The sequence below is a fragment of the Eurosta solidaginis genome, chromosome 2 (genome assembly GCF_040869045.1).
Source record: "Eurosta solidaginis isolate ZX-2024a chromosome 2, ASM4086904v1, whole genome shotgun sequence".
Classification (NCBI taxonomy): Eukaryota; Metazoa; Arthropoda; class Insecta; order Diptera; family Tephritidae; genus Eurosta; species Eurosta solidaginis.
This window is the reverse complement of record NC_090320.1, coordinates 286,316,918-286,329,028: the sequence shown is the minus strand read 5'-3', so window position 1 is coordinate 286,329,028 and position 12,111 is coordinate 286,316,918. Positions and strand designations below refer to the sequence as shown.

The 12,111-nt window shown below is 37.1% G+C and overlaps 1 protein-coding gene across 8 annotated transcripts in view; it reads right to left on the bottom strand.

Annotated features, from left to right (window-relative positions):
• Nucleotides 1-11,371, bottom strand: part of Rab5 (RAS oncogene family member Rab5) — a 41,627-nt gene extending 30,256 nt beyond the window's left edge. The window contains exon 1 of one of the 8 annotated variants that reach the window (XM_067768356.1): nucleotides 11,214-11,371. The gene's annotated coding sequence lies outside the window, so the exon portion shown is untranslated. The other 7 variants (XM_067768361.1, XM_067768360.1, XM_067768358.1 and 4 more) reach the window with 7 other exon arrangements.
• Between the last annotated feature and the right edge of the window lie 740 nt (nucleotides 11,372-12,111).

Sequence of the window (12,111 nt, the reverse complement as noted above, 5' to 3'; positions counted from 1 at the left end):
CTCCAAAATAATGTGTGTGTTGTAAGAAACATTCAGGCGTAAATAGGGGGTTTCAATAAGGTGAGGTGAATGCTGGTGGAATAAAAATTCATGCACGCTTATAGCCCTCATTAGGAACTTAAGCATTTGAATGATAATCCCTTATGAAGACCTTATTTGAAATACCTAACAAAGGTATCTATGGTGAGGCCTCAATTGTGCGATCCTACAAAAAATATTTATAATTTCGTTTTATTATTCATGCATACAGTGTAAACATATAAAGGCGGAATAGCCAAATATGTTGCTGTTGTTGTTGTTATAGCGATAAGGACACTCCCTGAAGGTATTGGGGAGTGTTATCGATGTTGATGGTGCTTTGACGGATGCAGATCCGGTACGTTCTGGTACCAAGCTCGACCATTTCGGGAACGATTTGGTATGACCCCATGCGACCTTCTAGACGCGGGTTAGGGAGTTAGAATATACCCGCGGTATGTATGCCTGTCGTAAGAGGGGACTAAAATACCAGATTCAAGGGGTTGTGTAGCGCAACCTTTTCTGGTTGCCAGCGCCAATATATAGCTTCTCCAAACCCAATTGTCAACCTCACCTTCGAGCGGCGAATCCCGTTTCACTAACAGACGAGGCTCTGGCGACCCCAATCTCCTCATATGGAACTTGGGGTGGGGAAGGAGGGATGGCCTGAAGGTTTAATGTGGCCACATAGATCGTTCCCGAGATGGTCGGGCTAGCACCTTAATGGAGCTATGTTACCGGAGCGTACCGGATCTGTCTCCGGCAAAGGACCATCACATCGATAACACTCCCCAAAGCCTCCGGGGAGTAACCTTATCGCTACAACAACAGCAACAACAACCTTTCCAAGCCATGCCGCCCTCCCACCCCCTAGATCCATGAGGACTTCGGGGTCGGGAGCCTCGGCTATTAATGAAACAGAATTTGCCACGGATAGGTGAGGTTGACAATTGGGTTTGGAGAAGCTATATATTGCGCTACACAACTCCTTGAATCCATTTGGTATTTTAGTCGCCTCTTACGACAGGTAGTTATACCGCGGGTATATCCTAACCCCCTAACACGGTGGGGGTAATAGCCAATTATTGGATATATTTACAAAGGTGATTGACTCGGTTTCATCAATCCAATTTTAGTTTTTTTTCCGATGTTTCGAAACGATTTTTATTCCACTTTTAAATTTTCGGATACCCAAAAACCCCGTTGTTTATCTCGAGCCAAAAAAGTTTTTAGGAAATTTTTAATACACTGGCAGATAACGAAAAAGGTGATAACCCTGACGATGGCAACTACGTTGCTCTTTCCGACAACGGCAAAGCGGGAAAATTACGGACCCGCAGACCTGCTCACACAAGGATGTGGAAATGATCGGGCTAACGTAAGTATGGCGCAGATTGGAACATGAATGTGCTCATTCCATTCCAGGCGAAAGGCGACACTACAAACCGCCCTTGTTGGGTCTTGTTCTTGTTGTTTTTGTTAATAGGTTTCGTTGTACTTTCTATTATTGCTTTTGCTGTAGTTAGGGCCGCAAAAGTTTGTAGACGTAACAATAACGACAACAGGCTGCGGTTGGCAGACCGCTCAACTACTATATGCAGAGCATAAGGTTGATACATGAATTCTCCTGTTTTTGCATGTAAGGGCATGCTTGTGGTGCACATAAACAACAACTGTTTGAGTTGTTAGTTGGTCTCGATGCCCAGACTGCCGATATTGTAGTAGACTGTAATGTTATATTCTTTATGGTTGTTTATTGTTATTTTTACATTGGTTATTGATTGCCCACATGATGCTTGAATACCATTGAGGACTTAGCTGACATGTTGTCAAAGTAATGCTTCCCTAACGGCAAGGGTTCAATACTTTAGTCTCAAACTCCGAAGCCAAGCTTTCTAGTGTTTTTGCTATAATAATGCTCTTGTGGTGGTCGCCGTGGTGTGGTGGTAGCGCGCTCCGCCTATAACACCGAGGGTCCTGGTTTCAACTCCCAGGCAAAGTTACATCAAACATTTTGAAAAAGTTGTTTCAATTAAAAACATTTTTTCTAATCCTCGGAAGTGATTTCGCAAACACTCCAATGTATTTCGACAATAAAAAGCTTCTCAGTGAAAACTTATCTGCCTTGCAGATATCTGCCTTGCAGATGCCGTTCGGAATCGGCATAGAACAATTAGGACACGACCCGCCAGTTTGTAGGAAAAATTAAAAGGATCACGACGCAAATTGGAAGAGCAGCTTCGCCTAAAATTTGTTCGGAGATTATCGCGCATCACATTTATTTTATTTTTATATTTTAAATGCCCTTCTTGGCATTCATACGACAACTGTAAAGATATATCTAAGCACCAAAAAGTTTTAGAATGTTTTGTCTAAAACTTAGTCGTCTCGCCAAGACGATTGTAGGTCAATATCTTATTGAAAATTCTTTTTATAAAAGATTTATTAAAACTTAACACGCCCCATATTGTTATACATAGGTACATACATATGTATGTATGTATGTAAGTAGCAAACCAAAATAAGATTTGGAATTGTTGCGAAAAAGCTTAACCTGAGCTTTAGATTTGTAGTTACTATTCAATTTATAAAGAGAATGATTTAACATATTTATGATAATTAAGTAATTCGTATAACACGTTTAGCTTTACGTAAGTAGGTATGTATACAGCAAATCAAGCGAGTGGAAGCTTTTACAATAGCATTAAATTTTTGAAATATTAATAATAAGAATTGGTTTAATATAATCAACAAGTAAAGGTGTCTAAGTTCGAGTGTAACCGAACATTATATACTCAGCGTGAGCTTCAATTACACATTTCATTTCAGATAAATCACTTTTTTATATAAAACGTGGCACCGCCCGTTTAAAAAAAATGTCCCCCATTTCCTCTTACAATAAAACTTGAAATATCATTGATTCAAAACTAGTTTTTGCTAAGTTATAGCTTATTAGTCTAGTCTACGACCCTTTTGTATTTGTATTTATTAGGCAATTCATCCTAGCACAACAGTTTGGCCAAAATTATTTTATAGTCGGTAAAAGGTATAAAATAGGAAAACTTAAACTAAAGCTAATGACTATGACTAAGAAAAGGTTACAATAAATAATCTATTTAATAAATAATAAATAAATAAACGAATGATAGAGTACATTTATTTATTGAGAAATCAGTATTTTAATTGTCCAAGTTATTATAGAAACTTGTTAATTCTTTATTGAAGAGCAGAGCATTGCTTATAGGCCTAAGTCTAGAAGGGAGCGAGTTCCAAAGACGTATGGAAGTAATGAAGAACTGGCGATTTAAAAATCTTTTATATAAAAGTGGGCGTGGACTTGAACCGATATCGTCCATTTTTTCTAGAAATATTTCCTGCTATAGGGAAAATCTGTGTACCCAATTTTATTACCATCCGTTAATTTTTCTTCGAGTTATGGCTCCCGAAACATAGAAAATGTCTTAGTCATAAAAGGGGCAGTGCCACGACCATTTTTTTTTTTAATTATCCTGTTAACGGACAGACAGACGGAAGGACGGACGGACATGGCTCATTCAAATTTTTTTTCGATACTGATGATGTTGATATATGGAAGTCTATATCTATCTCGATTCCTTTATACCTGTACAACTAACCGTTATCCAATCGAAGTTAGTATACTCTGTGTGCAAAGCACGCTGAGTATAAAAACTAAACGTAAGCGAACTTGCTTCTTATGTACTATCTGACACTAAATGACTTTCGTTAACATTATTTGGATAAACTGGAGATTCAAGTGAATTTAACAAATATAAAAGAAATTGTGTCAAGAATATTCGGAATTTTTGCCGCTCATGAGCAAGAGAACATTAGTAAATGCTAAGGACTAAATGCTATTGTCTACTTAAGCGATCATGTGATGCTCATTACACTGAAAGAAATAGTGCTAGTAAAATCAACAAATCGGTTCTGTTGTTCTTGACTTAACGGAGATTCGGTGAAATTGATCGAATTATGGTTAATTCGACCGATTTCTTTGTCAAGCGAAAAATTAGTTTAGTCATTTCAACAGAAGAGAAATTGTCGCTTTTAGGTTGACAAAATTTTGTAAAATTGACAGATTCGTAATCAATCTAACTGATTTCTCTGTTAACACAACTGATCTTACAGGTCATTTCAACGGCGATCAACTGTCAATACATGAGCAAATTTCAAAGAGAATTTTACGCTCACTGCACTCTCTACTTTGTACTTATGACGATGGCGCCACTTGTTAAAAAAAAAACACCAAAATAAGAAAACCATCAAATCGAAAAAACGCACGAAATGGGGAAAACAACAAAAACTAGTTTTTCAGTTATTAATACAAAACGAAAAAACCCTTTTTTGAATTTACTGTGCAAAAAATTATGAGATACAGGGACACCTATTTATCAGGTACAATTTTGCAGCTTTTCGTCCAAGCGAAATGCAAAATTGCGCCCTCTTGTTGCAAGTTTTGCTTGAACGAACAGGATTTTTCCAAAGTTAGTAACATTTTGTTCAAGTTTTTATGAATTTTCAATCACGCGAACGAATCTAATAAGATAATAATAAACATCATTTTTTAATGTTGATATTTCCGACAAAATAAAAGTTTGAGTTGTTACGAAAATTAAACTTGCCGAATTACATGTAAAGTTACTCTAGTGGTGAATTATCTTCCTGCGATTTGATTCTTTACTTTTCTATAACTTACAAGTTCTCTTTTTAAAATGTTACGTCAAACATGTATACAACAAGTTTTGTTCGAAACAATCAAGTGTGGCAACTACATGCGAGAGAAGAAATTTAGAATGAGCAGAGCTGCAACTGAAAGAATTGAGAATCAGTTTTGTGACTACTATTTTCATATCTATATTCATATGTATGTATATGTAGCAAGCATGCGTATGAGTCGCCCCTCGGCAGTGTTCGGCAAGCACTCCGAGTGTATTTCTGCCATGAAATGCTCTCAGTGAAAACTCATATGCCTTGCAGATGCCGTTCGGAGTCGGCATAAAACAAGTAGGTGGCGTCCCGCCAATTTGTAAGAAAAATTTAAAAGGAGCACGACGCAAATTGGAAGAGAACTTCGGCCTAAAATCTCTTCGGAGTTTATCGCGCCTTACATTTATTTATTTATATAGCAACATAGGTACTTTCATACAAAGCTGTCGCAACACCTTTTTTTGTTCATTTGACTACTAAAACGGTCAATTACGAATCAACGATTTGTGAGCAGTTGATTCAACATCTTGTTGCGATGGATAAAAATTTACAGAAATTTCGGTCACTTTGTTGATAAAAAGGATTATGTACATAATTAAGAGATGTAAAAGACACGAGAGGCATAGCTATATGTAAAACCTTCTGAAACGGTAACATCAATACTGCATCACTGAATTTTCTTTGCTGCATTACATCCCAGATGTCAAAAAAAGTTTCAAAAAAGCTTCCATAATAAAAACATGTTTGTTGCATTGCATTTCAAGGCAAAGTTCAAATCATATATGTCTGTACGTATGTATGTAACAGCAATATGCACAAATGATTCATTGAAAAATAAAATTGATAACAAATGACGAACAAATATACAAACTTGTTTGAAAAACATATTGGAAACGCAAGAATGAGTTGACAGATTTACTACCTTTGAGCTTAACAAAAATAGAACGGAGACAATTACTTGCTTGGCTAACGCGTCATGGAATCACAAAACACACATTTGAAAAATTTACTCTTCACAACAATGAACAACTATTATTAAAGTACATTTAATTTAAATGTGCTGTACAACGTTGGATAAGTGTTTACAATAAAGCAAAACTGCAAAAATTCAATAAGATACAACAACACATATTTGTAGCACATATTTGTGTAAACGAGTAATTAAAGATATACAGTGGTGTACGATGCAGTAAGGACTTCTATGATTCCAATGGATTGAAGTTTGAGGCTATTTCGTTTTTATCTTTATAGCCGCAGTTATATATAATTGTACTCGGATATTTAGCAAATAATTGTTAGAATAAACATGATATTTCTTTAATTTTGACAAGTTCTATGTTCTATAGTTTTAATTGTCCTTATTTTTGATTTTTCATGTACGGACACATGATGAGGAATGCAAAACTAGCTACGCCGTAACCCGCCGAATGATTAGCCAAAAATGGATCCCACTAAACCTCGAAATCGCAGTCTCAGACCGACAGTTGCTGCGTTGATGGTACACAACGTCCTTTCAGCGTGATTCGGGACAGGGTTGGAAACACGTTCTTTCCAACCTTTTAATAAACATTGCTCATCAATTTGAGATACCACTCAGAATAAAATAAAATAAAGGCAAACAAAAGTTGCAACAGGGAGAATTGGAAACACGTCCTTTTCAACCTCCCATTACATGTTGAGCTGTGCTGATCGGAATCTTCATGCATTGCGACAGCGTCATAAATTAAAACTATGTTCAGAATTTTGTTGCCTTATGCCGGGAGCAATGGAGGATTGGAAGCGCGTCCTTCCCAACATCCCTTAAAAGAGTGACTCACATGGCATTCCGACAGCATACTGCTACAACAACAACAACAACAGCATATTCAATCGAATTAAGTGATTTTAATAATGAATTGTATTTAGTAGTTTTACGTTTTAGGCCTAAACAGCCGTAATAATAAATAAATTAAATTAAATTATAGTTCCATCTAATAGTCTTTGATCCCTGAAGCTTTTACCCAAGTCCCTAATGGAACTAGGGGTGGGAGCGGGATGGCCTAGAAGGTTCAATGTGGTCATATTTAATCGTTCCCGACTGTAATGGTGCTTGTTACCGGAACGTACCGAATTTATATCCGGCAGAAGACCACCAACATCGATACTGTGTTGATTGGAACCTTGCGCATTCCAACAACGTGAATAACTGGCAGTGTTACAGCATGGTCACCGGAATCACATGTATTCCGGCAGTATGACGGTATAATATTGTAAATTGTATATGTCACATACAACATAACTAACATCTGAAGTATGCGTTGATTGGAATCTACTGCATTCCAACAACGTGGATTGTACTTGTTTTGCTGATCAGAAGTTCTCTGCATTGTTGTTGTTGTTGTAGCGATAAGGTTGCTCCCCGAAGGCTTTCGGGAGTGTTATCGATGTGATAGTCCTTTGCCGGATACAGATCCGGTACGCTCCGGTACCATAGCACCATTAAGGTGCTAGCCCGACCATCTCGGGAACGATTTATGTGGCCACATTAAACCTTCAGGCCATTCCCTCCCTCCCTACCCCCAAGTTCCATGAGGAGCTTGGGGTCGCCAGAGCCTCGTCTGTTAGTGAAACAGGATTCGCCGCGGATAGGTGAGGTTGACAATTGGGTTTGGAGAAGCTATATATTGCGCTGGCAACCTGAAAGGTTGCGCTACACAGCCCCTTGAATCTGGTATTTTAGTCGCCTCTTACGACAGGCATACCTACCGCGGGTATATTCTGATCCTCTAACCCGCTGGGGTAGTTCTCTGCATTCCGACAGCATGCTGATTGGAATCATGAGCATTTCAACGATATACTGATCGCAATTTTTGCACTCTGACAGTAGGTTGAGTGGAATCCCTCACATTCTAAAATTGTAATATCTCTATGTTAACTAAGTAACATGTTAAAACTAAATGTGTTATTTTTTGCAAATTCTTTTGTATTTAGATTGATAAGCATTTCTTGTTTTTTTACGCTTCATTTTTTGCCACTTTTAATTGCAACACCTATTCTGTAAGATTTGTAAATCTGTACATTATTAAATAAATAAATAAATACTCCTTGTATGTTTAAAGAGTTGTAACCCCTTGAACTATGCTTCTCATTCTACCAAATTATGATAAAAACGTAGCAGAAAGATGCACCAAAAAATATTACTTCCTTTTACATTGCCCATACAGAAGATTTAATCAAAAAAACGAATGGAGTATCTGTTTAAAACGAGTTTCTCACCAACTTCAACGTTCGTTTCCGATAACCGTTGTTGAAACCATAGGGAATATTCGCAATTTAGGGATGGTTCTAGGTAAGATATAAATACAATAAGCAGTGGTACTTTACCCTCTTCCAAGGAAACTATTTTTTTTGCCCCCATACAGGTGTAGGCCGGCTTAAGTCCTGGGTTTAAATTATGAGAAAAGCAACATTAAAATACTTCGAATACATTTTTTCTAAGCGGTGTCGTCGTCCCACTGCAGTGATTTGGCGAACACCTTGAGTGTATTTCTGCCATTTAAAGCCGCCCAGCAAAAATTCATCCGCCTTGCAGATGTTATCCGGAGTTTGCATTGAAAACATAGATCCTTTTCTTCCAATTTGATTTGAGGCGGCTCTTGAAGTTTTTAAGTCTATAATATATCAACCCAAGAGATCTGATCCGCTTATATGACGTTGATGTTGTGTTCTCGCCAATAGTTTTGGACAAAAATACGGATGGGGCTGCTTTATTCCGTGTATGAATCTTATTTGGAGTGAATAGAGCCACCTATATTGAAAGAAAGAAGGTTATTAACAGTGTTCGGGGATGTTGTTGTTGTTGTATTAACGATAAAGACACTCCCCGAATGTTTTGGGGAGTGTTAACGATGTTGCTGATTCTTTGCCGTATATATAGCCGGTATGTTCCGGTAACAAATCACCATTAAGGCGCTAGCCCGACCATCTCAGGAACTTACATTGACCACGTTAAACTGTCTGGCCATACCGCCCCCCACCCCTAGTTCCATGAGGAACTTGGGGTCGCCAGATCCTCGCCCGCTAAATATGTGTATGATACATTCATATTTGTAACAGGAATCCCCTCGCGTTGGTGAGGATGACAATTGGGTTGCGGAAGCTTTGAAGCTATAAAACTTTGTATTGCGTTTATCAACCCTTTGGATCCCAGTGTTTGGGGATCGATTTGTTTTCCGTCTGACAAGACATTTTTTTTTATATTTAATTTATTTTATTGTCAGCTGTTTAGGCATAAAACTTACCAAGCTTTAGAAAAAACTCAAAAGATATATTTTAGTCCATAGTTTGTATGTCGTCCTTATTTAATGGTGTTCAATGATTTGGTTTCCTCCAGTAGATCTAAGTCCATTCAGTGCTACTGTTGTTGTAATAATAGTGCTTTAGTCGTACCTGGTTAGTGGTTCTTGTAGTTTAGTATCTCGTGATTTGTTCTTATTGTCTATCCTGCCTTGTCAGGCCTCATGTTATTAGGGAGGGATTAACGTTGTTGTTTTTGTTGCAGTGCTTCCCTCATGATCCCTAATAGCGAGAAGGAGGATGACACAGACACCGCCTTCTGATGTTTGTTTCATTGGTTATGGAGATATTATATTAGCTGACACAGCAAACAAAGCGGAGCTGACCGAATCACTGTCGATAAAAATGAATTATTACGCTATTTCAGGTAAGCTAGACTCGTCCATGTTAAGACACGCTATAGCTGCTTTTAAGAGAAGTTTATATTGATACAACAAATTAAAACAATATTGACAAGGTGGTTCTTATTTAACCGCACACCACTGTATCTTCCTAAACCAAAACAGCTGATGCCGATGTTAAACGATGAACGATGCGTCACCATTAAACTGATATAGAGAAAAACAAGAGGAAAGCAAATCGAAGGAATAGCATGAAATGGAAATGTCAACAAGTGCAGGATTCAGAGAAGTAAAACTAAATAAATATCTCTGTATCTCTGGCAGGATTTGACATTTTCCCATGTTTATTTCATATATATTGAACGATAAACATGATAGCTATGTATGCAAATATTAAATATAAACTGGAAAGATACTAGTGGGAAGAATCACTTATAAGATGTAATCAAAAATTACTTTAATAGCGTAATTTGTTAGAAATAAATAGAGCTTAATTAGAGCTGCTCTAATGCACGGGGAGTATGTATATGGAGCCTAGAAATGTGGGCGTCAACTATTTTTTTAACATTTGCATAGTAATTTAGTATATATCTATTTATGCGCTTAACAATTATATGAAGTGGGAATACACGGGTTTTTATTATTCATGTAGATATGCATGCCACTTGCAAACGCATACTCCCGAACTGGTTGCTTTATCTTGAAGGCACACGCAAGTAGAAGTTATTCTGACGCATTGCAGATAAAATTTAGAACACAATGGCCAATTCGTATTCATATGAAAAAATAAATAAAAGCATATATATTTTTTTTAATTTGAAGTTATCCATATTGATATCATCGAGTAGATACTACTTTAGCTAAAGCTCTACCTATAAACAGCGCTTTGAAAATTATTTTGGGGCGTATATAGGAGTTTTTGACATGACTTTAAGCCTCTGTGATCATTATACAAATCAAAATTTCGTATGACTAGATGAGAAAAGAAATAAGGTGTCATAAGTTATATACAATACAACAAAAGCACGCCATACGATATCCTTTTCGTCCTATGCGTGGGAGGCAGTGCAACCTCAACTAACCCATAACAGCAGGCAACGAGTTGTATTTGCATATAAATTTTTCACATGCAAATTTGCTAATTGCGACGTACGTACTAAGTACGTCCAGTTCCAGAGCAGCATACAAAACAAGTGTACAAAGTAGTCGTAAATTCAATTAAACAAAAGATATGACAAACAGCAGCCCCAATAACAAGGCATCGAATTGAAGAAAGCAGCCAGCCAGCACCTGAGCGAGTACTGCGACAGCTTACGCATCATACAATATGAAAGGTTTATACTTTAATATCACCGAAATTCTCGAACGCACATACAACAAATACTAAAAACACTCACTTTTATGCTAATATTTAACACGAAAATCAATTTTTTAGCAAATTTAATTCTATCGTTTTTATAGATTTCGCGAACGGCAAATTGAGAAATGCACTTTCTTTCAATTGTAGCGTGAAACTCGTTTGTTTTGCTATATTTGCGTGAATTAGTCTACTCGCTCGCACACTTTATTCTTTGCGTGCGTGTGTGTGACATGGTCTTTACAGCGGAAAAAAATAATAATTTTAATGGAGAAACGTTATCCCCTTGCAACCCTAATCTTATAAATCACTTGACCAAAATCCGCTTTAATTTTGTAGTACATCGTCACTATTTTTATGGAAAATTTTTCCAAAACCCATTCTCCAATTTTATTTGATAATTAACACAAAATAAAACGTAGAATTTTATTCACCTACGCAAAAATTTGTTAATCACTTTTATTGTTCCAATTATCGGCCCATACAGCCGTTGCCTCAACAAATATTTTTCTCTTGATTTGCAAAATTACTCAGTAAAAATTTATAACGAAAACAGCACTTAACAAATTCACAATTCTCTGAAATACGTATAATAGAGTTGGCAAATATTCGTATACCTGTGATTTGGTTACAGCGACTAATAGATCACTTCAGCGACAGCTTGAAAGGAATCAACAGTGTCACAATCAATATATTGTAACGAATTTACTGCAAATCCTCTTATTTGCAACCTTCTGCTAAGTTCGAATCACTAAACTGTTGAATAAATAACTCCAATATTTAATAATGCAAAATGGCCTTTATTCAAGTACTTCACAATAAATAACTCTACTATTGCTCGATAGATAGCGTGCTTAATCGAAACTGATTGCAGCGCCTCTACTGTTCATGCCTTTTATACTCTTTGATTTCTTCGTTGCATCTTCTAGGCGCTTCTGTTCTAGAATCTACTAGTTGGTTATCTGCTATAATTATAACTATAGATGTACGTGTGTAGCTCTCATATGCGCGTGTGTTTGTGAGCGACACTTCCCCCAATTATAATTGCATATCTCAGATAAGATATCTGCATGCGTTTGTGCGTTGCTTCTCTGCTGCGCGTACGTACATATGTGTAGTCATAATAGTTACGTTCCATTGAGCCTAGAGCGAGATACGGATAGAAATTTAACATGCAAATGCAACAACAACGTTGTGATCCTGATATTTATCTGGTTCAATTTCTGATCCGTATAGCAGTTCTGTTCGTTTCGTTTTCTGTAGTCGTTTTTTTGACAGCTAACCACTTTTGAGTTGGTAGCACTCATGACTCAACTATATACAGCAATAACC